At 55.2% G+C, this 17,491-nt stretch overlaps 50 non-coding genes and 2 pseudogenes across 50 annotated transcripts; all 52 read right to left on the reverse strand.

Moving 5' to 3' along the window:
- Positions 1 to 124: 124 nt before the first annotated feature.
- Positions 125 to 242, reverse strand: LOC147781565 (5S ribosomal RNA). Its single transcript, XR_015419146.1, has one exon. It is a non-coding gene; the product is annotated as a 5S ribosomal RNA (ribosomal RNA).
- A 220-nt stretch (positions 243 to 462) lies between these two features.
- On the reverse strand, positions 463 to 581 carry LOC147781566 (5S ribosomal RNA). Its single transcript, XR_015419158.1, has one exon. It is a non-coding gene; the product is annotated as a 5S ribosomal RNA (ribosomal RNA).
- Positions 582 to 797: 216 nt separating this feature from the next.
- LOC147781567 (5S ribosomal RNA) lies at positions 798 to 917 on the reverse strand. Its single transcript, XR_015419141.1, has one exon. It is a non-coding gene; the product is annotated as a 5S ribosomal RNA (ribosomal RNA).
- Positions 918 to 1,131: 214 nt separating this feature from the next.
- On the reverse strand, positions 1,132 to 1,250 carry LOC147781568 (5S ribosomal RNA). Its single transcript, XR_015419170.1, has one exon. It is a non-coding gene; the product is annotated as a 5S ribosomal RNA (ribosomal RNA).
- A 219-nt stretch (positions 1,251 to 1,469) lies between these two features.
- LOC147781569 (5S ribosomal RNA) lies at positions 1,470 to 1,588 on the reverse strand. The gene has a single exon (XR_015419181.1). It is a non-coding gene; the product is annotated as a 5S ribosomal RNA (ribosomal RNA).
- A 220-nt stretch (positions 1,589 to 1,808) lies between these two features.
- LOC147781570 (5S ribosomal RNA) lies at positions 1,809 to 1,927 on the reverse strand. The gene has a single exon (XR_015419192.1). It is a non-coding gene; the product is annotated as a 5S ribosomal RNA (ribosomal RNA).
- A 220-nt stretch (positions 1,928 to 2,147) lies between these two features.
- On the reverse strand, positions 2,148 to 2,266 carry LOC147781571 (5S ribosomal RNA). Its single transcript, XR_015419111.1, has one exon. It is a non-coding gene; the product is annotated as a 5S ribosomal RNA (ribosomal RNA).
- Positions 2,267 to 2,484: 218 nt separating this feature from the next.
- On the reverse strand, positions 2,485 to 2,603 carry LOC147781572 (5S ribosomal RNA). Its single transcript, XR_015419115.1, has one exon. It is a non-coding gene; the product is annotated as a 5S ribosomal RNA (ribosomal RNA).
- A 216-nt stretch (positions 2,604 to 2,819) lies between these two features.
- On the reverse strand, positions 2,820 to 2,938 carry LOC147781573 (5S ribosomal RNA). Its single transcript, XR_015419122.1, has one exon. It is a non-coding gene; the product is annotated as a 5S ribosomal RNA (ribosomal RNA).
- A 216-nt stretch (positions 2,939 to 3,154) lies between these two features.
- LOC147781574 (5S ribosomal RNA) lies at positions 3,155 to 3,273 on the reverse strand. Its single transcript, XR_015419133.1, has one exon. It is a non-coding gene; the product is annotated as a 5S ribosomal RNA (ribosomal RNA).
- A 218-nt stretch (positions 3,274 to 3,491) lies between these two features.
- Positions 3,492 to 3,609, reverse strand: LOC147781575 (5S ribosomal RNA; annotated as a pseudogene).
- A 217-nt stretch (positions 3,610 to 3,826) lies between these two features.
- Positions 3,827 to 3,945, reverse strand: LOC147781576 (5S ribosomal RNA). Its single transcript, XR_015419136.1, has one exon. It is a non-coding gene; the product is annotated as a 5S ribosomal RNA (ribosomal RNA).
- Positions 3,946 to 4,163: 218 nt separating this feature from the next.
- LOC147781577 (5S ribosomal RNA) lies at positions 4,164 to 4,282 on the reverse strand. Its single transcript, XR_015419144.1, has one exon. It is a non-coding gene; the product is annotated as a 5S ribosomal RNA (ribosomal RNA).
- A 218-nt stretch (positions 4,283 to 4,500) lies between these two features.
- On the reverse strand, positions 4,501 to 4,618 carry LOC147781578 (5S ribosomal RNA). The gene has a single exon (XR_015419148.1). It is a non-coding gene; the product is annotated as a 5S ribosomal RNA (ribosomal RNA).
- A 213-nt stretch (positions 4,619 to 4,831) lies between these two features.
- On the reverse strand, positions 4,832 to 4,950 carry LOC147781579 (5S ribosomal RNA). The gene has a single exon (XR_015419117.1). It is a non-coding gene; the product is annotated as a 5S ribosomal RNA (ribosomal RNA).
- Positions 4,951 to 5,169: 219 nt separating this feature from the next.
- On the reverse strand, positions 5,170 to 5,288 carry LOC147781580 (5S ribosomal RNA). Its single transcript, XR_015419118.1, has one exon. It is a non-coding gene; the product is annotated as a 5S ribosomal RNA (ribosomal RNA).
- A 219-nt stretch (positions 5,289 to 5,507) lies between these two features.
- On the reverse strand, positions 5,508 to 5,626 carry LOC147781581 (5S ribosomal RNA). Its single transcript, XR_015419152.1, has one exon. It is a non-coding gene; the product is annotated as a 5S ribosomal RNA (ribosomal RNA).
- A 219-nt stretch (positions 5,627 to 5,845) lies between these two features.
- Positions 5,846 to 5,964, reverse strand: LOC147781582 (5S ribosomal RNA). The gene has a single exon (XR_015419135.1). It is a non-coding gene; the product is annotated as a 5S ribosomal RNA (ribosomal RNA).
- Positions 5,965 to 6,183: 219 nt separating this feature from the next.
- LOC147781583 (5S ribosomal RNA) lies at positions 6,184 to 6,302 on the reverse strand. Its single transcript, XR_015419124.1, has one exon. It is a non-coding gene; the product is annotated as a 5S ribosomal RNA (ribosomal RNA).
- Positions 6,303 to 6,521: 219 nt separating this feature from the next.
- Positions 6,522 to 6,640, reverse strand: LOC147781584 (5S ribosomal RNA). Its single transcript, XR_015419153.1, has one exon. It is a non-coding gene; the product is annotated as a 5S ribosomal RNA (ribosomal RNA).
- Positions 6,641 to 6,859: 219 nt separating this feature from the next.
- Positions 6,860 to 6,978, reverse strand: LOC147781585 (5S ribosomal RNA). Its single transcript, XR_015419147.1, has one exon. It is a non-coding gene; the product is annotated as a 5S ribosomal RNA (ribosomal RNA).
- Positions 6,979 to 7,197: 219 nt separating this feature from the next.
- On the reverse strand, positions 7,198 to 7,316 carry LOC147781586 (5S ribosomal RNA). The gene has a single exon (XR_015419154.1). It is a non-coding gene; the product is annotated as a 5S ribosomal RNA (ribosomal RNA).
- Positions 7,317 to 7,535: 219 nt separating this feature from the next.
- Positions 7,536 to 7,654, reverse strand: LOC147781587 (5S ribosomal RNA). The gene has a single exon (XR_015419155.1). It is a non-coding gene; the product is annotated as a 5S ribosomal RNA (ribosomal RNA).
- Positions 7,655 to 7,873: 219 nt separating this feature from the next.
- On the reverse strand, positions 7,874 to 7,992 carry LOC147781588 (5S ribosomal RNA). The gene has a single exon (XR_015419156.1). It is a non-coding gene; the product is annotated as a 5S ribosomal RNA (ribosomal RNA).
- A 219-nt stretch (positions 7,993 to 8,211) lies between these two features.
- Positions 8,212 to 8,330, reverse strand: LOC147781589 (5S ribosomal RNA). The gene has a single exon (XR_015419157.1). It is a non-coding gene; the product is annotated as a 5S ribosomal RNA (ribosomal RNA).
- Positions 8,331 to 8,549: 219 nt separating this feature from the next.
- On the reverse strand, positions 8,550 to 8,668 carry LOC147781590 (5S ribosomal RNA). Its single transcript, XR_015419159.1, has one exon. It is a non-coding gene; the product is annotated as a 5S ribosomal RNA (ribosomal RNA).
- A 219-nt stretch (positions 8,669 to 8,887) lies between these two features.
- On the reverse strand, positions 8,888 to 9,006 carry LOC147781591 (5S ribosomal RNA). The gene has a single exon (XR_015419160.1). It is a non-coding gene; the product is annotated as a 5S ribosomal RNA (ribosomal RNA).
- Positions 9,007 to 9,225: 219 nt separating this feature from the next.
- Positions 9,226 to 9,344, reverse strand: LOC147781592 (5S ribosomal RNA). The gene has a single exon (XR_015419119.1). It is a non-coding gene; the product is annotated as a 5S ribosomal RNA (ribosomal RNA).
- Positions 9,345 to 9,563: 219 nt separating this feature from the next.
- LOC147781593 (5S ribosomal RNA) lies at positions 9,564 to 9,682 on the reverse strand. The gene has a single exon (XR_015419161.1). It is a non-coding gene; the product is annotated as a 5S ribosomal RNA (ribosomal RNA).
- A 219-nt stretch (positions 9,683 to 9,901) lies between these two features.
- LOC147781594 (5S ribosomal RNA) lies at positions 9,902 to 10,020 on the reverse strand (annotated as a pseudogene).
- A 219-nt stretch (positions 10,021 to 10,239) lies between these two features.
- LOC147781595 (5S ribosomal RNA) lies at positions 10,240 to 10,358 on the reverse strand. Its single transcript, XR_015419120.1, has one exon. It is a non-coding gene; the product is annotated as a 5S ribosomal RNA (ribosomal RNA).
- A 219-nt stretch (positions 10,359 to 10,577) lies between these two features.
- LOC147781596 (5S ribosomal RNA) lies at positions 10,578 to 10,696 on the reverse strand. The gene has a single exon (XR_015419162.1). It is a non-coding gene; the product is annotated as a 5S ribosomal RNA (ribosomal RNA).
- Positions 10,697 to 10,915: 219 nt separating this feature from the next.
- Positions 10,916 to 11,034, reverse strand: LOC147781597 (5S ribosomal RNA). The gene has a single exon (XR_015419121.1). It is a non-coding gene; the product is annotated as a 5S ribosomal RNA (ribosomal RNA).
- Positions 11,035 to 11,253: 219 nt separating this feature from the next.
- Positions 11,254 to 11,372, reverse strand: LOC147781598 (5S ribosomal RNA). The gene has a single exon (XR_015419164.1). It is a non-coding gene; the product is annotated as a 5S ribosomal RNA (ribosomal RNA).
- A 219-nt stretch (positions 11,373 to 11,591) lies between these two features.
- On the reverse strand, positions 11,592 to 11,710 carry LOC147781599 (5S ribosomal RNA). Its single transcript, XR_015419165.1, has one exon. It is a non-coding gene; the product is annotated as a 5S ribosomal RNA (ribosomal RNA).
- A 219-nt stretch (positions 11,711 to 11,929) lies between these two features.
- Positions 11,930 to 12,048, reverse strand: LOC147781600 (5S ribosomal RNA). The gene has a single exon (XR_015419142.1). It is a non-coding gene; the product is annotated as a 5S ribosomal RNA (ribosomal RNA).
- A 219-nt stretch (positions 12,049 to 12,267) lies between these two features.
- On the reverse strand, positions 12,268 to 12,386 carry LOC147781601 (5S ribosomal RNA). The gene has a single exon (XR_015419125.1). It is a non-coding gene; the product is annotated as a 5S ribosomal RNA (ribosomal RNA).
- Positions 12,387 to 12,605: 219 nt separating this feature from the next.
- LOC147781602 (5S ribosomal RNA) lies at positions 12,606 to 12,724 on the reverse strand. The gene has a single exon (XR_015419126.1). It is a non-coding gene; the product is annotated as a 5S ribosomal RNA (ribosomal RNA).
- Positions 12,725 to 12,943: 219 nt separating this feature from the next.
- Positions 12,944 to 13,062, reverse strand: LOC147781603 (5S ribosomal RNA). Its single transcript, XR_015419166.1, has one exon. It is a non-coding gene; the product is annotated as a 5S ribosomal RNA (ribosomal RNA).
- A 219-nt stretch (positions 13,063 to 13,281) lies between these two features.
- On the reverse strand, positions 13,282 to 13,400 carry LOC147781604 (5S ribosomal RNA). The gene has a single exon (XR_015419167.1). It is a non-coding gene; the product is annotated as a 5S ribosomal RNA (ribosomal RNA).
- Positions 13,401 to 13,619: 219 nt separating this feature from the next.
- LOC147781605 (5S ribosomal RNA) lies at positions 13,620 to 13,738 on the reverse strand. The gene has a single exon (XR_015419137.1). It is a non-coding gene; the product is annotated as a 5S ribosomal RNA (ribosomal RNA).
- Positions 13,739 to 13,983: 245 nt separating this feature from the next.
- LOC147781606 (5S ribosomal RNA) lies at positions 13,984 to 14,102 on the reverse strand. Its single transcript, XR_015419168.1, has one exon. It is a non-coding gene; the product is annotated as a 5S ribosomal RNA (ribosomal RNA).
- Positions 14,103 to 14,321: 219 nt separating this feature from the next.
- Positions 14,322 to 14,440, reverse strand: LOC147781607 (5S ribosomal RNA). Its single transcript, XR_015419169.1, has one exon. It is a non-coding gene; the product is annotated as a 5S ribosomal RNA (ribosomal RNA).
- A 219-nt stretch (positions 14,441 to 14,659) lies between these two features.
- Positions 14,660 to 14,778, reverse strand: LOC147781608 (5S ribosomal RNA). The gene has a single exon (XR_015419127.1). It is a non-coding gene; the product is annotated as a 5S ribosomal RNA (ribosomal RNA).
- Positions 14,779 to 14,997: 219 nt separating this feature from the next.
- LOC147781609 (5S ribosomal RNA) lies at positions 14,998 to 15,116 on the reverse strand. Its single transcript, XR_015419171.1, has one exon. It is a non-coding gene; the product is annotated as a 5S ribosomal RNA (ribosomal RNA).
- A 190-nt stretch (positions 15,117 to 15,306) lies between these two features.
- On the reverse strand, positions 15,307 to 15,425 carry LOC147781610 (5S ribosomal RNA). Its single transcript, XR_015419172.1, has one exon. It is a non-coding gene; the product is annotated as a 5S ribosomal RNA (ribosomal RNA).
- Positions 15,426 to 15,644: 219 nt separating this feature from the next.
- LOC147781611 (5S ribosomal RNA) lies at positions 15,645 to 15,763 on the reverse strand. Its single transcript, XR_015419105.1, has one exon. It is a non-coding gene; the product is annotated as a 5S ribosomal RNA (ribosomal RNA).
- Positions 15,764 to 15,982: 219 nt separating this feature from the next.
- Positions 15,983 to 16,101, reverse strand: LOC147781612 (5S ribosomal RNA). The gene has a single exon (XR_015419128.1). It is a non-coding gene; the product is annotated as a 5S ribosomal RNA (ribosomal RNA).
- Positions 16,102 to 16,320: 219 nt separating this feature from the next.
- On the reverse strand, positions 16,321 to 16,439 carry LOC147781613 (5S ribosomal RNA). The gene has a single exon (XR_015419173.1). It is a non-coding gene; the product is annotated as a 5S ribosomal RNA (ribosomal RNA).
- A 219-nt stretch (positions 16,440 to 16,658) lies between these two features.
- Positions 16,659 to 16,777, reverse strand: LOC147781614 (5S ribosomal RNA). The gene has a single exon (XR_015419129.1). It is a non-coding gene; the product is annotated as a 5S ribosomal RNA (ribosomal RNA).
- A 219-nt stretch (positions 16,778 to 16,996) lies between these two features.
- Positions 16,997 to 17,115, reverse strand: LOC147781615 (5S ribosomal RNA). The gene has a single exon (XR_015419150.1). It is a non-coding gene; the product is annotated as a 5S ribosomal RNA (ribosomal RNA).
- Positions 17,116 to 17,305: 190 nt separating this feature from the next.
- Positions 17,306 to 17,424, reverse strand: LOC147781616 (5S ribosomal RNA). Its single transcript, XR_015419174.1, has one exon. It is a non-coding gene; the product is annotated as a 5S ribosomal RNA (ribosomal RNA).
- Between the last annotated feature and the right edge of the window lie 67 nt (positions 17,425 to 17,491).

Genomic DNA, 17,491 nt, shown 5'->3' on the forward strand with positions numbered 1-17,491 from the left:
TCCCGCGCGGACACGTCGGGGAGAAGAAACGCGATGGGCGTGAGCGTGCGAGGTTGCCATTTGTAAAGAAAGGAAGAAAAGAACGGGGAGAAATTGAAGTAACGAGCAAAAGAAATATAAAAAAGGGGTGCAACACGAGGACTTCCCAAGTGGTCACCCAACTTAGTACTACTCTCGCCAAGCACGCTTAACTGCGGAGTTCTGATGGGATCCGGTGCATTAGTGCTGGTATGATCGCACCCGACTTGCCATGCGCACAAATTGCATTTAACGCATGCGGGGTGGGCATGATCGAGGCGACGGTGGGTGCACGCACGTGCTGGGAACGGCAGGCGGGGCCCGCGCGGACACGTCGGGGAGAAGAAACGCGATGGGCGTGAGCGTGCGAGGTTGCCATTTGTAAAAGAAAGGAAGAAAAGAACGGGGAGAAATTGAAGTAACGAGCAAAAGAAATATAAAAAAGGGGTGCAACACGAGGACTTCCCAAGTGGTCACCCAACTTAGTACTACTCTCGCCCAAGCACGCTTAACTGCGGAGTTCTGATGGGATCCGGTGCATTAGTGCTGGTATGATCGCACCCGACATGCCATGCGCACAAATTGCATTTAACGCATGCGGGGTGGGCATGATCGAGGCGACGGTGGGTGCACGCACGTGCTGGGAACGGCCGGCGGGGCCCGCGGACACGTCGGGGAGAAGAAACGCGATGGGCGTGAGCGTGCGAGGTAGCCATTTGTAAAGAAAGGAAGAAAAGAACGGGGAGAATTGAAGTAACGAGCAAAAGAAATATAAAAAAGGGGTGCAACACGAGGACTTCCCAAGTGGGTCACCCAACTTAGTACTACTCTCGCCCAAGCACGCTTAACTGCGGAGTTCTGATGGGATCCGGTGCATTAGTGCTGGTATGATCGCACCCGACATGCCATGCGCACAAATTGCATTTAACGCATGCGGGGTGGGCATGATCGAGGCGACGGTGGGTGCACGCACGTGCTGGGAACGGCCGGCGGGGCCCGCGCGGACACGTCGGGGAGAAACGCGATGGGCGTGAGCGTGCGAGGTTGCCATTTGTAAAGAAAGGAAGAAAAGAACGGGAGAAATTGAAGTAACGAGCAAAAGAATATAAAAAAGGGGTGCAACACGAGGACTTCCCAAGTGGTCACCCAACTTAGTACTACTCTCGCCCAAGCACGCTTAACTGCGGAGTTCTGATGGGATCCGGTGCATTAGTGCTGGTATGATCGCACCCGACATGCCATGCGCACAAATTGCATTTAACGCATGCGGGGTGGGCATGATCGAGGCGACGGTGGGTGCACGCACGTGCTGGGAACGGCCGGCGGGGCCCGCGCGGACACGTCGGGGAGAAGAAACGCGATGGGCGTGAGCGTGCGAGGTTGCCATTTGTAAAGAAAGGAAGAAAAGAACGGGGAGAAATTGAAGTAACGAGCAAAAGAAATATAAAAAAGGGGTGCAACACGAGGACTTCCCAAGTGGTCACCCAACTTAGTACTACTCTCGCCCAAGCACGCTTAACTGCGGAGTTCTGATGGGATCCGGTGCATTAGTGCTGGTATGATCGCACCCGACATGCCATGTGCACAAATTGCATTTAACGCATGCGGGGTGGGCATGATCGAGGCGACGGTGGGTGCACGCACGTGCTGGGAACGGCCGGCGGGGCCCGCGCGGACACGTCGGGGAGAAGAAACGCGATGGGCGTGAGCGTGCGAGGTTGCCATTTGTAAAGAAAGGAAGAAAAGAAACGGGGAGAAATTGAAGTAACGAGCAAAAGAAATATAAAAAAGGGGTGCAACACGAGGACTTCCCAAGTGGTCACCCAACTTAGTACTACTCTCGCCCAAGCACGCTTAACTGCGGAGTTCTGATGGGATCCGGTGCATTAGTGCTGGTATGATCGCACCCGACATGCCATGTGCACAAATTGCATTTAACGCATGCGGGGTGGGCATGATCGAGGCGACGGTGGGTGCACGCACGTGCTGGGAACGGCCGGCGGGGCCCGCGCGGACACGTCGGGGAGAAGAAACGCGATGGGCGTGAGCGTGCGAGGTTGCCATTTGTAAAAGAAAGGAAGAAAAGAACGGGGAGAAATTGAAGTAACGAGCAAAAGAAATATAAAAAAGGGGTGCAACACGAGGACTTCCCAAGTGGTCACCCAACTTAGTACTACTCTCGCCCAAGCACGCTTAACTGCGGAGTTCTGATGGGATCCGGTGCATTAGTGCTGGTATGATCGCACCCGACATGCCATGCGCACAAATTGCATTTAACGCAAGCGGGGTGGGCATGATCGAGGCGACGGTGGGTGCACGCACGTGCTGGGAACGGCCGGCGGGGCCCGCGCGGACACGTCGGGGAGAAGAAACGCGATGGGCGTGAGCGTGCGAGGTTGCCATTTGTAAAGAAAGGAAGAAAAGAACGGGGAGAAATTGAAGTAACGAGCAAAAGAAATATAAAAAAGGGTGCAACACGAGGACTTCCCAAGTGGTCACCCAACTTAGTACTACTCTCGCCCAAGCACGCTTAACTGCGGAGTTCTGATGGGATCCGGTGCATTAGTGCTGGTATGATCGCACCCAACATGCCATGCGCACAAATTGCATTTAACGCAGCGGGGTGGGCATGATCGAGGCGACGGTGGGTGCACGCACGTGCTGGGAACGGCCGGCGGGGCCCGCGCGGACACGTCGGGGAGAAGAAACGCGATGGGCGTGAGCGTGCGAGGTTGCATTTGTAAAGAAAGGAAGAAAAGAACGGGAGAAATTGAAGTAACGAGCAAAAGAAATATAAAAAAGGGGTGCAACACGAGGACTTCCCAAGTGGTCACCCAACTTAGTACTACTCTCGCCCAAGCACGCTTAACTGCGGAGTTCTGATGGGATCCGGTGCATTAGTGCTGGTATGATCGCACCCGACATGCCATGCGCACAAATTGCATTTAACGCATGCGGGGTGGGCATGATCAGGCGACGGTGGGTGCACGCACGTGCTGGAACGGCCGGCGGGGCCCGCGCGGACACGTCGGGGAGAAGAAACGCGATGGGCGTGAGCGTGCGAGGTTGCATTTGTAAAGAAAGGAAGAAAAGAACGGGGAGAAATTGAAGTAACGAGCAAAAGAAATATAAAAAAGGGGTGCAACACGAGGACTTCCCAAGTGGTCACCCAACTTAGTACTACTCTCGCCCAAGCACGCTTAACTGCGGAGTTCTGATGGGATCCGGTGCATTAGTGCTGGTATGATCGCACCCGACATGCCATGCGCACAAATTGCATTTAACGCATGCGGGGTGGGCATGATCGAGGCGACGGTGGGTGCACGCACGTGCTGGGAACGGCCGGCGGGGCCCGCGCGGACACGTCGGGGAGAAGAAACGCGATGGGCGTGAGCGTGCGAGGTTGCCATTTGTAAAGAAAGGAAGAAAAGAACGGGAGAAATTGAAGTAACGAGCAAAAGAAATATAAAAAAGGGGTGCAACACGAGGACTTCCCAAGTGATCACCCAACTTAGTACTACTCTCGCCCAAGCACGCTTAACTGCGGAGTTCTGATGGGATCCGTGCATTAGTGCTGGTATGATCGCACCCGACATGCCATGCGCACAAATTGCATTTAACGCATGCGGGGTGGGCATGATCGAGGCGACGGTGGGTGCACGCACGTGCTGGGAACGGCCGGCGGGGCCGCGCGGACACGTCGGGGAGAAGAAACGCGATGGGCGTGAGCGTGCGAGGTTGCCATTTGTAAAGAAAGGAGAAAAGAACGGGGAGAAATTGAAGTAACGAGCAAAAGAAATATAAAAAAGGGGTGCAACACGAGGACTTCCCAAGTGGTCACCCAACTTAGTACTACTCTCGCCCAAGCACGCTTAACTGCGGAGTTCTGATGGGATCTGGTGCATTAGTGCTGGTATGATCGCACCCGACATGCCATGCGCACAAATTGCATTTAACGCATGCGGGTGGGCATGATCGAGGCGACGGTGGGTGCACGCACGTGCTGGGAACGGCCGGCGGGGCCCGCGCGGACACGTCGGGGAGAAGAAACGCGATGGGCGTGAGCGTGCGAGGTTGCCATTTGTAAAGAAAGGAAGAAAAGAACGGGGAGAAATTGAAGTAACGAGCAAAAGAAATATAAAAAAGGGGTGCAACACGAGGACTTCCCAAGTGGTCACCCAACTTAGTACTACTCTCGCCCAAGCACGCTTAACTGCGGAGTTCTGATGGGATCCGGTGCATTAGTGCTGGTATGATCGCACCCGACATGCCATGCGCACAAATTGCATTTAACGCATGCGGGGTGGGCATGATCGAGGCGACGGTGGGTGCACGCACGTGCTGGGAACGGCCGGCGGGCCCGCGCGGACACGTCGGGGAGAAGAAACGCGATGGGCGTGAGCGTGCGAGGTTGCCATTTGTAAAGAAAGGAAGAAAAAGAACGGGGAGAAATTGAAGTAACGAGCAAAAGAAATATAAAAAGGGGTGCAACACGAGGACTTCCCAAGTGTCACCCAACTTAGTACTACTCTCGCCCAAGCACGCTTAACTGCGGAGTTCTGATGGGATCCGGTGCATTAGTGCTGGTATGATCGCACCCGACATGCCATGCGCACAAATTGCATTTAACGCATGCGGGGTGGGCATGATCGAGGCGACGGTGGGCACGTGCTGGGAACGGCCGGCGGGGCCCGCGCGGACACGTCGGGGAGAAGAAACGCGATGGGCGTGAGCGTGCGAGGTTGCCATTTGTAAAGAAAGGAAGAAAAGAACGGGGAGAAATTGAAGTAACGAGCAAAAGAAATATAAAAAAGGGGTGCAACACGAGGACTTCCCAAGTGGTCACCCAACTTAGTACTACTCTCGCCCAAGCACGCTTCACTGCGGAGTTCTGATGGGATCCGGTGCATTAGTGCTGGTATGATCGCACCCGACATGCCATGCGCACAAATTGCATTTAACGCATGCGGGGTGGGCATGATCGAGGCGACGGTGGGTGCACGCACGTGCTGGGAACGGCCGGCGGGGCCCGCGCGGACACGTCGGGGAGAAGAAACGCGATGGGCGTGAGCGTGCGAGGTTGCCATTTGTAAAGAAAGGAAGAAAAGAACGGGGAGAAATTGAAGTAACGAGCAAAAGAAATATAAAAAAGGGGTGCAACACGAGGACTTCCCAAGTGGTCACCCAACTTAGTACTACTCTCGCCCAAGCACGCTTCACTGCGGAGTTCTGATGGGATCCGGTGCATTAGTGCTGGTATGATCGCACCCGACATGCCATGCGCACAAATTGCATTTAACGCATGCGGGGTGGGCATGATCGAGGCGACGGTGGGTGCACGCACGTGCTGGGAACGGCCGGCGGGGCCCGCGCGGACACGTCGGGGAGAAGAAACGCGATGGGCGTGAGCGTGCGAGGTTGCCATTTGTAAAGAAAGGAAGAAAAGAACGGGGAGAAATTGAAGTAACGAGCAAAAGAAATATAAAAAAGGGGTGCAACACGAGGACTTCCCAAGTGGTCACCCAACTTAGTACTACTCTCGCCCAAGCACGCTTAACTGCGGAGTTCTGATGGGATCCGGTGCATTAGTGCTGGTATGATCGCACCCGACATGCCATGCGCACAAATTGCATTTAACGCATGCGGGGTGGGCATGATCGAGGCGACGGTGGGTGCACGCACGTGCTGGGAACGGCCGGCGGGGCCCGCGTGGACACGTCGGGGAGAAGAAACGCGATGGGCGTGAGCGTGCGAGGTTGCCATTTGTAAAGAAAGGAAGAAAAGAACGGGGAGAAATTGAAGTAACGAGCAAAAGAAATATAAAAAAGGGGTGCAACACGAGGACTTCCAAAGTGGTCACCCAACTTAGTACTACTCTCGCCCAAGCACGCTTAACTGCGGAGTTCTGATGGGATCCGGTGCATTAGTGCTGGTATGATCGCACCCGACATGCCATGCGCACAAATTGCATTTAACGCATGCGGGGTGGGCATGATCGAGGCGACGGTGGGTGCACGCACGTGCTGGGAACGGCCGGCGGGGCACGCGCGGACACGTCGGGGAGAAGAAACGCGATGGGCGTGAGCGTGCGAGGTTGCCATTTGTAAAGAAAGGAAGAAAAGAACGGGGAGAAATTGAAGTAACGAGCAAAAGAAATATAAAAAAGGGGTGCAACACGAGGATTTCCCAAGTGATCACCCAACTTAGTACTACTCTCGCCCAAGCACGCTTAACTGCGGAGTTCTGATGGGATCCGGTGCATTAGTGCTGGTATGATCGCACCCGACATGCCATGCGCACAAATTGCATTTAACGCATGCGGGGTGGGCATGATCGAGGCGACGGTGGGTGCACGCACGTGCTGGGAACGGCCGGCGGGGCCCGCGCGGACACGTCGGGGAGAAGAAACGCGATGGGCGTGAGCGTGCGAGGTTGCCATTTGTAAAGAAAGGAAGAAAAGAACGGGGAGAAATTGAAGTAACGAGCAAAAGAAATATAAAAAAGGGGTGCAACACGAGGACTTCCCAAGTGGTCACCCAACTTAGTACTACTCTCGCCCAAGCACGCTTAACTGCGGAGTTCTGATGGGATCCGGTGCATTAGTGCTGGTATGATCGCACCCGACATGCCATGCGCACAAATTGCATTTAACGCATGCGGGGTGGGCATGATCGAGGCGACGGTGGGTGCACGCACGTGCTGGGAACGGCCGGCGGGGCCCGCGCGGACACGTCGGGGAGAAGAAACGCGATGGGCGTGAGCGTGCGAGGTTGCCATTTGTAAAGAAAGGAAGAAAAGAACGGGGAGAAATTGAAGTAACGAGCAAAAGAAATATAAAAAAGGGGTGCAACACGAGGACTTCCCAAGTGGTCACCCAACTTAGTACTACTCTCGCCCAAGCACGCTTAACTGCGGAGTTCTGATGGGATTCGGTGCATTAGTGCTGGTATGATCGCCCCCGACATGCCATGCGCACAAATTGCATTTAACGCATGCGGGGTGGGCATGATCGAGGCGACGGTGGGTGCACGCACGTGCTGGGAACGGCCGGCGGGGCCCGCGCGGACACGTCGGGGAGAAGAAACGCGATGGGCGTGAGCGTGCGAGGTTGCCATTTGTAAAGAAAGGAAGAAAAGAACGGGGAGAAATTGAAGTAACGAGCAAAAGAAATATAAAAAAGGGGTGCAACACGAGGACTTCCCAAGTGGTCACCCAACTTAGTACTACTCTCGCCCAAGCACGCTTAACTGCGGAGTTCTGATGGGATCCGGTGCATTAGTGCTGGTATGATCGCACCCGACATGCCATGCGCACAAATTGCATTTAACGCATGCGGGGTGGGCATGATCGAGGCGACGGTGGGTGCACGCACGTGCTGGGAACGGCCGGCGGGGCCCGCGCGGACACGTCGGGGAGAAGAAACGCGATGGGCGTGAGCGTGCGAGGTTGCCATTTGTAAAGAAAGGAAGAAAAGAACGGGGAGAAATTGAAGTAACGAGCAAAAGAAATATAAAAAAGGGGTGCAACACGAGGACTTCCCAAGTGGTCACCCAACTTAGTACTACTCTCGCCCAAGCACGCTTAACTGCGGAGTTCTGATGGGATCCGGTGCATTAGTGCTGGTATGATCGCACCCGACATGCCATGCGCACAAATTGCATTTAACGCATGCGGGGTGGGCATGATCGAGGCGACGGTGGGTGCACGCACGTGCTGGGAACGGCCGGCGGGGCCCGCGCGGACACGTCGGGGAGAAGAAACGCGATGGGCGTGAGCGTGCGAGGTTGCCATTTGTAAAGAAAGGAAGAAAAGAACGGGGAGAAATTGAAGTAACGAGCAAAAGAAATATAAAAAAGGGGTGCAACACGAGGACTTCCCAAGTGGTCACCCAACTTAGTACTACTCTCGCCCAAGCACGCTTAACTGCGGAGTTCTGATGGGATCCGGTGCATTAGTGCTGGTATGATCGCACCCGACATGCCATGCGCACAAATTGCATTTAACGCATGCGGGGTGGGCATGATCGAGGCGACGGTGGGTGCACGCACGTGCTGGGAACGGCCGGCGGGGCCCGCGCGGACACGTCGGGGAGAAGAAACGCGATGGGCGTGAGCGTGCGAGGTTGCCATTTGTAAAGAAAGGAAGAAAAGAACGGGGAGAAATTGAAGTAACGAGCAAAAGAAATATAAAAAAGGGGTGCAACACGAGGACTTCCCAAGTGGTCACCCAACTTAGTACTACTCTCGCCCAAGCACGCTTAACTGCGGAGTTCTGATGGGATCCGGTGCATTAGTGCTGGTATGATCGCACCCGACATGCCATGCGCACAAATTGCATTTAACGCATGCGGGGTGGGCATGATCGAGGCGACGGTGGGTGCACGCACGTGCTGGGAACGGCCGGCGGGGCCCGCGCGGACACGTCGGGGAGAAGAAACGCGATGGGCGTGAGCGTGCGAGGTTGCCATTTGTAAAGAAAGGAAGAAAAGAACGGGGAGAAATTGAAGTAACGAGCAAAAGAAATATAAAAAAGGGGTGCAACACGAGGACTTCCCAAGTGGTCACCCAACTTAGTACTACTCTCGCCCAAGCACGCTTAACTGCGGAGTTCTGATGGGATCCGGTGCATTAGTGCTGGTATGATCGCACCCGACATGCCATGCGCACAAATTGCATTTAACGCATGCGGGGTGGGCATGATCGAGGCGACGGTGGGTGCACGCACGTGCTGGGAACGGCCGGCGGGGCCCGCGCGGACACGTCGGGGAGAAGAAACGCGATGGGCGTGAGCGTGCGAGGTTGCCATTTGTAAAGAAAGGAAGAAAAGAACGGGGAGAAATTGAAGTAACGAGCAAAAGAAATATAAAAAAGGGGTGCAACACGAGGACTTCCCAAGTGGTCACCCAACTTAGTACTACTCTCGCCCAAGCACGCTTAACTGCGGAGTTCTGATGGGATCCGGTGCATTAGTGCTGGTATGATCGCACCCGACATGCCATGCGCACAAATTGCATTTAACGCATGCGGGGTGGGCATGATCGAGGCGACGGTGGGTGCACGCACGTGCTGGGAACGGCCGGCGGGGCCCGCGCGGACACGTCGGGGAGAAGAAACGCGATGGGCGTGAGCGTGCGAGGTTGCCATTTGTAAAGAAAGGAAGAAAAGAACGGGGAGAAATTGAAGTAACGAGCAAAAGAAATATAAAAAAGGGGTGCAACACGAGGACTTCCCAAGTGGTCACCCAACTTAGTACTACTCTCGCCCAAGCACGCTTCACTGCGGAGTTCTGATGGGATCCGGTGCATTAGTGCTGGTATGATCGCACCCGACATGCCATGCGCACAAATTGCATTTAACGCATGCGGGGTGGGCATGATCGAGGCGACGGTGGGTGCACGCACGTGCTGGGAACGGCCGGCGGGGCCCGCGCGGACACGTCGGGGAGAAGAAACGCGATGGGCGTGAGCGTGCGAGGTTGCCATTTGTAAAGAAAGGAAGAAAAGAACGGGGAGAAATTGAAGTAACGAGCAAAAGAAATATAAAAAAGGGGTGCAACACGAGGACTTCCCAAGTGGTCACCCAACTTAGTACTACTCTCGCCCAAGCACGCTTAACTGCGGAGTTCTGATGGGATCCGGTGCATTAGTGCTGGTATGATCGCACCCGACATGCCATGCGCACAAATTGCATTTAACGCATGCGGGGTGGGCATGATCGAGGCGACGGTGGGTGCACGCACGTGCTGGGAACGGCCGGCGGGGCCCGCGCGGACACGTCGGGGAGAAGAAACGCGATGGGCGTGAGCGTGCGAGGTTGCCATTTGTAAAGAAAGGAAGAAAAGAACGGGGAGAAATTGAAGTAACGAGCAAAAGAAATATAAAAAAGGGGTGCAACACGAGGACTTCCCAAGTGGTCACCCAACTTAGTACTACTCTCGCCCAAGCACGCTTAACTGCGTTGTTCTGATGGGATCCGGTGCATTAGTGCTGGTATGATCGCACCCGACATGCCATGCGCACAAATTGCATTTAACGCATGCGGGGTGGGCATGATCGAGGCGACGGTGGGTGCACGCACGTGCTGGGAACGGCCGGCGGGGCCCGCGCGGACACGTCGGGGAGAAGAAACGCGATGGGCGTGAGCGTGCGAGGTTGCCATTTGTAAAGAAAGGAAGAAAAGAACGGGGAGAAATTGAAGTAACGAGCAAAAGAAATATAAAAAAGGGGTGCAACACGAGGACTTCCCAAGTGGTCACCCAACTTAGTACTACTCTCGCCCAAGCACGCTTCACTGCGGAGTTCTGATGGGATCCGGTGCATTAGTGCTGGTATGATCGCACCCGACATGCCATGCGCACAAATTGCATTTAACGCATGCGGGGTGGGCATGATCGAGGCGACGGTGGGTGCACGCACGTGCTGGGAACGGCCGGCGGGGCCCGCGCGGACACGTCGGGGAGAAGAAACGCGATGGGCGTGAGCGTGCGAGGTTGCCATTTGTAAAGAAAGGAAGAAAAGAACGGGGAGAAATTGAAGTAACGAGCAAAAGAAATATAAAAAAGGGGTGCAACACGAGGACTTCCCAAGTGGTCACCCAACTTAGTACTACTCTCGCCCAAGCACGCTTAACTGCGGAGTTCTGATGGGATCCGGTGCATTAGTGCTGGTATGATCGCACCCGACATGCCATGCGCACAAATTGCATTTAACGCATGCGGGGTGGGCATGATCGAGGCGACGGTGGGTGCACGCACGTGCTGGGAACGGCCGGCGGGGCCCGCGCGGACACGTCGGGGAGAAGAAACGCGATGGGCGTGAGCGTGCGAGGTTGCCATTTGTAAAGAAAGGAAGAAAAGAACGGGGAGAAATTGAAGTAACGAGCAAAAGAAATATAAAAAAGGGGTGCAACACGAGGACTTCCCAAGTGGTCACCCAACTTAGTACTACTCTCGCCCAAGCACGCTTCACTGCGGAGTTCTGATGGGATCCGGTGCATTAGTGCTGGTATGATCGCACCCGACATGCCATGCGCACAAATTGCATTTAACGCATGCGGGGTGGGCATGATCGAGGCGACGGTGGGTGCACGCACGTGCTGGGAACGGCCGGCGGGGCCCGCGCGGACACGTCGGGGAGAAGAAACGCGATGGGCGTGAGCGTGCGAGGTTGCCATTTGTAAAGAAAGGAAGAAAAGAACGGGGAGAAATTGAAGTAACGAGCAAAAGAAATATAAAAAAGGGGTGCAACACGAGGACTTCCCAAGTGGTCACCCAACTTAGTACTACTCTCGCCCAAGCACGCTTAACTGCGGAGTTCTGATGGGATCCGGTGCATTAGTGCTGGTATGATCGCACCCGACATGCCATGCGCACAAATTGCATTTAACGCATGCGGGGTGGGCATGATCGAGGCGACGGTGGGTGCACGCACGTGCTGGGAACGGCCGGCGGGGCCCGCGCGGACACGTCGGGGAGAAGAAACGCGATGGGCGTGAGCGTGCGAGGTTGCCATTTGTAAAGAAAGGAAGAAAAGAACGGGGAGAAATTGAAGTAACGAGCAAAAGAAATATAAAAAAGGGGTGCAACACGAGGACTTCCCAAGTGGTCACCCAACTTAGTACTACTCTCGCCCAAGCACGCTTAACTGCGGAGTTCTGATGGGATCCGGTGCATTAGTGCTGGTATGATCGCACCCGACATGCCATGCGCACAAATTGCATTTAACGCATGCGGGGTGGGCATGATCGAGGCGACGGTGGGTGCACGCACGTGCTGGGAACGGCCGGCGGGGCCCGCGCGGACACGTCGGGGAGAAGAAACGCGATGGGCGTGAGCGTGCGAGGTTGCCATTTGTAAAGAAAGGAAGAAAAGAACGGGGAGAAATTGAAGTAACGAGCAAAAGAAATATAAAAAAGGGGTGCAACACGAGGACTTCCCAAGTGATCACCCAACTTAGTACTACTCTTGCCCAAGCACGCTTAACTGCGGAGTTCTGATGGGATCCGGTGCATTAGTGCTGGTATGATCGCACCCGACATGCCATGCGCACAAATTGCATTTAACGCATGCGGGGTGTCCATGATCGAGGCGACGGTGGGTGCACGCACGTGCTGGGAACGGCCGGCGGGGCCCGCGCGGACACGTCGGGGAGAAGAAACGCGATGGGCGTGAGCGTGCGAGGTTGCCATTTGTAAAGAAAGGAAGAAAAGAACGGGGAGAAATTGAAGTAACGAGCAAAAGAAATATAAAAAAGGGGTGCAACACGAGGACTTCCCAAGTGATCACCCAACTTAGTACTACTCTCGCCCAAGCACGCTTAACTGCGGAGTTCTGATGGGATCCGGTGCATTAGTGCTGGTATGATCGCACCCGACATGCCATGCGCACAAATTGCATTTAACGCATGCGGGGTGGGCATGATCGAGGCGACGGTGGGTGCACGCACGTGCTGGGAACGGCCGGCGGGGCCCGCGCGGACACGTCGGGGAGAAGAAACGCGATGGGCGTGAGCGTGCGAGGTTGCCATTTGTAAAGAAAGGATGAAAAGAACGGGGAGAAATTGAAGTAACGAGCAAAAGAAATATAAAAAAGGGGTGCAACACGAGGACTTCCCAAGTGATCACCCAACTTAGTACTACTCTCGCCCAAGCACGCTTAACTGCGGAGTTCTGATGGGATCCGGTGCATTAGTGCTGGTATGATCGCACCCGACATGCCATGCGCACAAATTGCATTTAACGCATGCGGGGTGGGCATGATCGAGGCGACGGTGGGTGCACGCACGTGCTGGGAACGGCCGGCGGGGCCCGCGCGGACACGTCGGGGAGAAGAAACGCGATGGGCGTGAGCGTGCGAGGTTGCCATTTGTAAAGAAAGGAAGAAAAGAACGGGGAGAAATTGAAGTAACGAGCAAAAGAAATATAAAAAAGGGGTGCAACACGAGGACTTCCCAAGTGGTCACCCAACTTAGTACTACTCTCGCCCAAGCACGCTTAACTGCGGAGTTCTGATGGGATCCGGTGCATTAGTGCTGGTATGATCGCACCCGACATGCCATGCGCACAAATTGCATTTAACGCATGCGGGGTGGGCATGATCGAGGCGACGGTGGGTGCACGCACGTGCTGGGAACGGCCGGCGGGGCCCGCGCGGACACGTCGGGGAGAAGAAACGCGATGGGCGTGAGCGTGCGAGGTTGCCATTTGTAAAGAAAGGAAGAAAAGAACGGGGAGAAATTGAAGTAACGAGCAAAAGAAATATAAAAAAGGGGTGCAACACGAGGACTTCCCAAGTGGTCACCCAACTTAGTACTACTCTCGCCCAAGCACGCTTAACTGCGGAGTTCTGATGGGATCCGGTGCATTAGTGCTGGTATGATCGCACCCGACATGCCATGCGCACAAATTGCATTTAACGCATGCGGGGTGGGCATGATCGAGGCGACGGTGGGTGCACGCACGTGCTGGGAACGGCCGGCGGGGCCCGCGCGGACACGTCGGGGAGAAGAAACGCGATGGGCGTGAGCGTGCGAGGTTGCCATTTGTAAAGAAAGGAAGAAAAGAACGGGGAGAAATTGAAGTAACGAGCAAAAGAAATATAAAAAAGGGGTGCAACACGAGGACTTCCCAAGTGATCACCCAACTTAGTACTACTCTCGCCCAAGCACGCTTAACTGCGGAGTTCTGATGGGATCCGGTGGATTAGTGCTGGTATGATCGCACCCGACATGCCATGCGCACAAATTGCATTTAACGCATGCGGGGTGGGCATGATCGAGGCGACGGTGGGTGCACGCACGTGCTGGGAACGGCCGGCGGGGCCCGCGCGGACACGTCGGGGAGAAGAAACGCGATGGGCGTGAGCGTGCGAGGTTGCCATTTGTAAAGAAAGTGCGAGGTTGCCATTTGTAAAGAAAGGAAGAAAAGAACGGGGAGAAATTGAAGTAACGAGCAAAAGAAATATAAAAAAGGGGTGCAACACGAGGACTTCCCAAGTGGTCACCCAACTTAGTACTACTCTCGCCCAAGCACGCTTAACTGCGGAGTTCTGATGGGATCCGGTGCATTAGTGCTGGTATGATCGCACCCGACATGCCATGCGCACAAATTGCATTTAACGCATGCGGGGTGGGCATGATCGAGGCGACGGTGGGTGCACGCACGTGCTGGGAACGGCCGGCGGGGCCCGCGCGGACACGTCGGGGAGAAGAAACGCGATGGGCGTGAGCGTGCGAGGTTGCCATTTGTAAAGAAAGGAAGAAAAGAACGGGGAGAAATTGAAGTAACGAGCAAAAGAAATATAAAAAAGGGGTGCAACACGAGGACTTCCCAAGTGGTCACCCAACTTAGTACTACTCTCGCCCAAGCACGCTTAACTGCGGAGTTCTGATGGGATCCGGTGCATTAGTGCTGGTATGATCGCACCCAACATGCCATGCGCACAAATTGCATTTAACGCATGCGGGGTGGGCATGATCGAGGCGACGGTGGGTGCACGCACGTGCTGGGAACGGCCGGCGGGGCCCGCGCGGACACGTCGGGGAGAAGAAACGCGATGGGCGTGAGCGTGCGAGGTTGCCATTTGTAAAGAAAGGAAGAAAAGAACGGGGAGAAATTGAAGTAACGAGCAAAAGAAATATAAAAAAGGGGTGCAACACGAGGACTTCCCAAGTGATCACCCAACTTAGTACTACTCTCGCCCAAGCACGCTTAACTGCGGAGTTCTGATGGGATCCGGTGCATTAGTGCTGGTATGATCGCACCCGACATGCCATGCGCACAAATTGCATTTAACGCATGCGGGGTGGGCATGATCGAGGCGACGGTGGGTGCACGCACGTGCTGGGAACGGCCGGCGGGGCCCGCGCGGACACGTCGGGGAGAAGAAACGCGATGGGCGTGAGCGTGCGAGGTTGCCATTTGTAAAGAAAGGAAGAAAAGAACGGGGAGAAATTGAAGTAACGAGCAAAAGAAATATAAAAAAGGGGTGCAACACGAGGACTTCCCAAGTGGTCACCCAACTTAGTACTACTCTCGCCCAAGCACGCTTAACTGCGGAGTTCTGATGGGATCCGGTGCATTAGTGCTGGTATGATCGCACCCGACATGCCATGCGCACAAATTGCATTTAACGCATGCGGGGTGGGCATGATCGAGGCGACGGTGGGTGCACGCACGTGCTGGGAACGGCCGGCGGGGCCCGCGCGGACACGTCGGGGAGAAGAAACGCGATGGGCGTGAGCGTGCGAGGTTGGGGAGAAATTGAAGTAACGAGCAAAAGAAATATAAAAAAGGGGTGCAACACGAGGACTTCCCAAGTGGTCACCCAACTTAGTACTACTCTCGCCCAAGCACGCTTAACTGCGGAGTTCTGATGGGATCCGGTGCATTAGTGCTGGTATGATCGCACCCGACATGCCATGCGCACAAATTGCATTTAACGCATGCGGGGTGGGCATGATCGAGGCGACGGTGGGTGCACGCACGTGCTGGGAACGGCCGGCGGGGCCCGCGCGGACACGTCGGGGAGAAGAAACGCGATGGGCGTGAGCGTGCGAGGTTGCCATTTGTAAAGAAAGGAAGAAAAGAACGGGGAGAAATTGAAGTAACGAGCAAAAGAAATATAAAAAAGGGGTGCAACACGAGAACTTCCCAAGTGGTCACCCAACTTAGTACTACTCTCGCCCAAGCACGCTTAGCTGCGGAGTTCTGATGGGATCCGGTGCATTAGTGCTGGTATGATCGCACCCGACATGCCATGCGCACAAATTGCATTTAACGCATGCGGGGTGGGCATGATCGAGGCGACGGTGGGTGCACGCACGTGCTGGGAACGGCCGGCGGGGCCCGCGCGGACACGTCGGGGAGAAGAAACGCGATGGGCGTGAGCGTGCGAGGTTGCCATTTGTAAAGAAAGGAAGAAAAGAACGGGGAGAAATTGAAGTAACGAGCAAAAGAAATATAAAAAAGGGGTGCAACACGAGGACTTCCCAAGTGATCACCCAACTTAGTACTACTCTCGCCCAAGCACGCTTAACTGCGGAGTTCTGATGGGATCCGGTGCATTAGTGCTGGTATGATCGCACCCGACATGCCATGCGCACAAATTGCATTTAACGCATGCGGGGTGGGCATGATCGAGGCGACGGTGGGTGCACGCACGTGCTGGGAACGGCCGGCGGGGCCCGCGCGGACACGTCGGGGAGAAGAAACGCGATGGGCGTGAGCGTGCGAGGTTGCCATTTGTAAAGAAAGGAAGAAAAGAACGGGGAGAAATTGAAGTAACGAGCAAAAGAAATATAAAAAAGGGGTGCAACACGAGGACTTCCCAAGTGGTCACCCAACTTAGTACTACTCTCGCCCAAGCACGCTTAACTGCGGAGTTCTGATGGGATCCGGTGCATTAGTGCTGGTATGATCGCACCCGACATGCCATGCGCACAAATTGCATTTAACGCATGCGGGGTGGGCATGATCGAGGCGACGGTGGGTGCACGCACGTGCTGGGAACGGCCGGCGGGGCCCGCGCGGACACGTCGGGGAGAAGAAACGCGATGGGCGTGAGCGTGCGAGGTTGCCATTTGTAAAGAAAGGAAGAAAAGAACGGGGAGAAATTGAAGTAACGAGCAAAAGAAATATAAAAAAGGGGTGCAACACGAGGACTTCCCAAGTGATCACCCAACTTAGTACTACTCTCGCCCAAGCACGCTTAACTGCGGAGTTCTGATGGGATCCGGTGCATTAGTGCTGGTATGATCGCACCCGACATGCCATGCGCACAAATTGCATTTAACGCATGCGGGGTGGGCATGATCGAGGCGACGGTGGGTGCACGCACGTGCTGGGAACGGCCGGCGGGGCCCGCGCGGACACGTCGGGGAGAAGAAACGCGATGGGCGTGAGCGTGCGAGGTTGCCATTTGTAAAGAAAGGAAGAAAAGAACGGGGAGAAATTGAAGTAACGAGCAAAAGAAATATAAAAAAGGGGTGCAACACGAGGACTTCCCAAGTGGTCACCCAACTTAGTACTACTCTCGCACAAGCACGCTTAACTGCGGAGTTCTGATGGGATCCGGTGCATTAGTGCTGGTATGATCGGACCCGACATGCCATGCGCACAAATTGCATTTAACGCATGCGGGGTGGGCATGATCGAGGCGACGGTGGGTGCACGCACGTGCTGGGAACGGCCGGCGGGGCCCGCGCGGACACGTCGGGGAGAAGAAACGCGATGGGCGTGTGCGTGCGAGGTTGGGGAGAAATTGAAGTAACGAGCAAAAGAAATATAAAAAAGGGGTGCAACACGAGGACTTCCCAAGTGGTCACCCAACTTAGTACTACTCTCGCCCAAGCACGCTTAACTGCGGAGTTCTGATGGGATCCGGTGCATTAGTGCTGGTATGATCGCACCCGACATGCCATGCGCACAAATTGCATTTAACGCATGCGGGGTGGGCATGATCGAGGCGACGGTGGGTG

The sequence above is a fragment of the Cucurbita pepo genome, unplaced genomic scaffold (assembly GCF_057944985.1).
Source record: "Cucurbita pepo subsp. pepo isolate OVF unplaced genomic scaffold, ASM5794498v1 scafford_153, whole genome shotgun sequence".
NCBI lineage: Eukaryota > Viridiplantae > Streptophyta > Magnoliopsida > Cucurbitales > Cucurbitaceae > Cucurbita > Cucurbita pepo.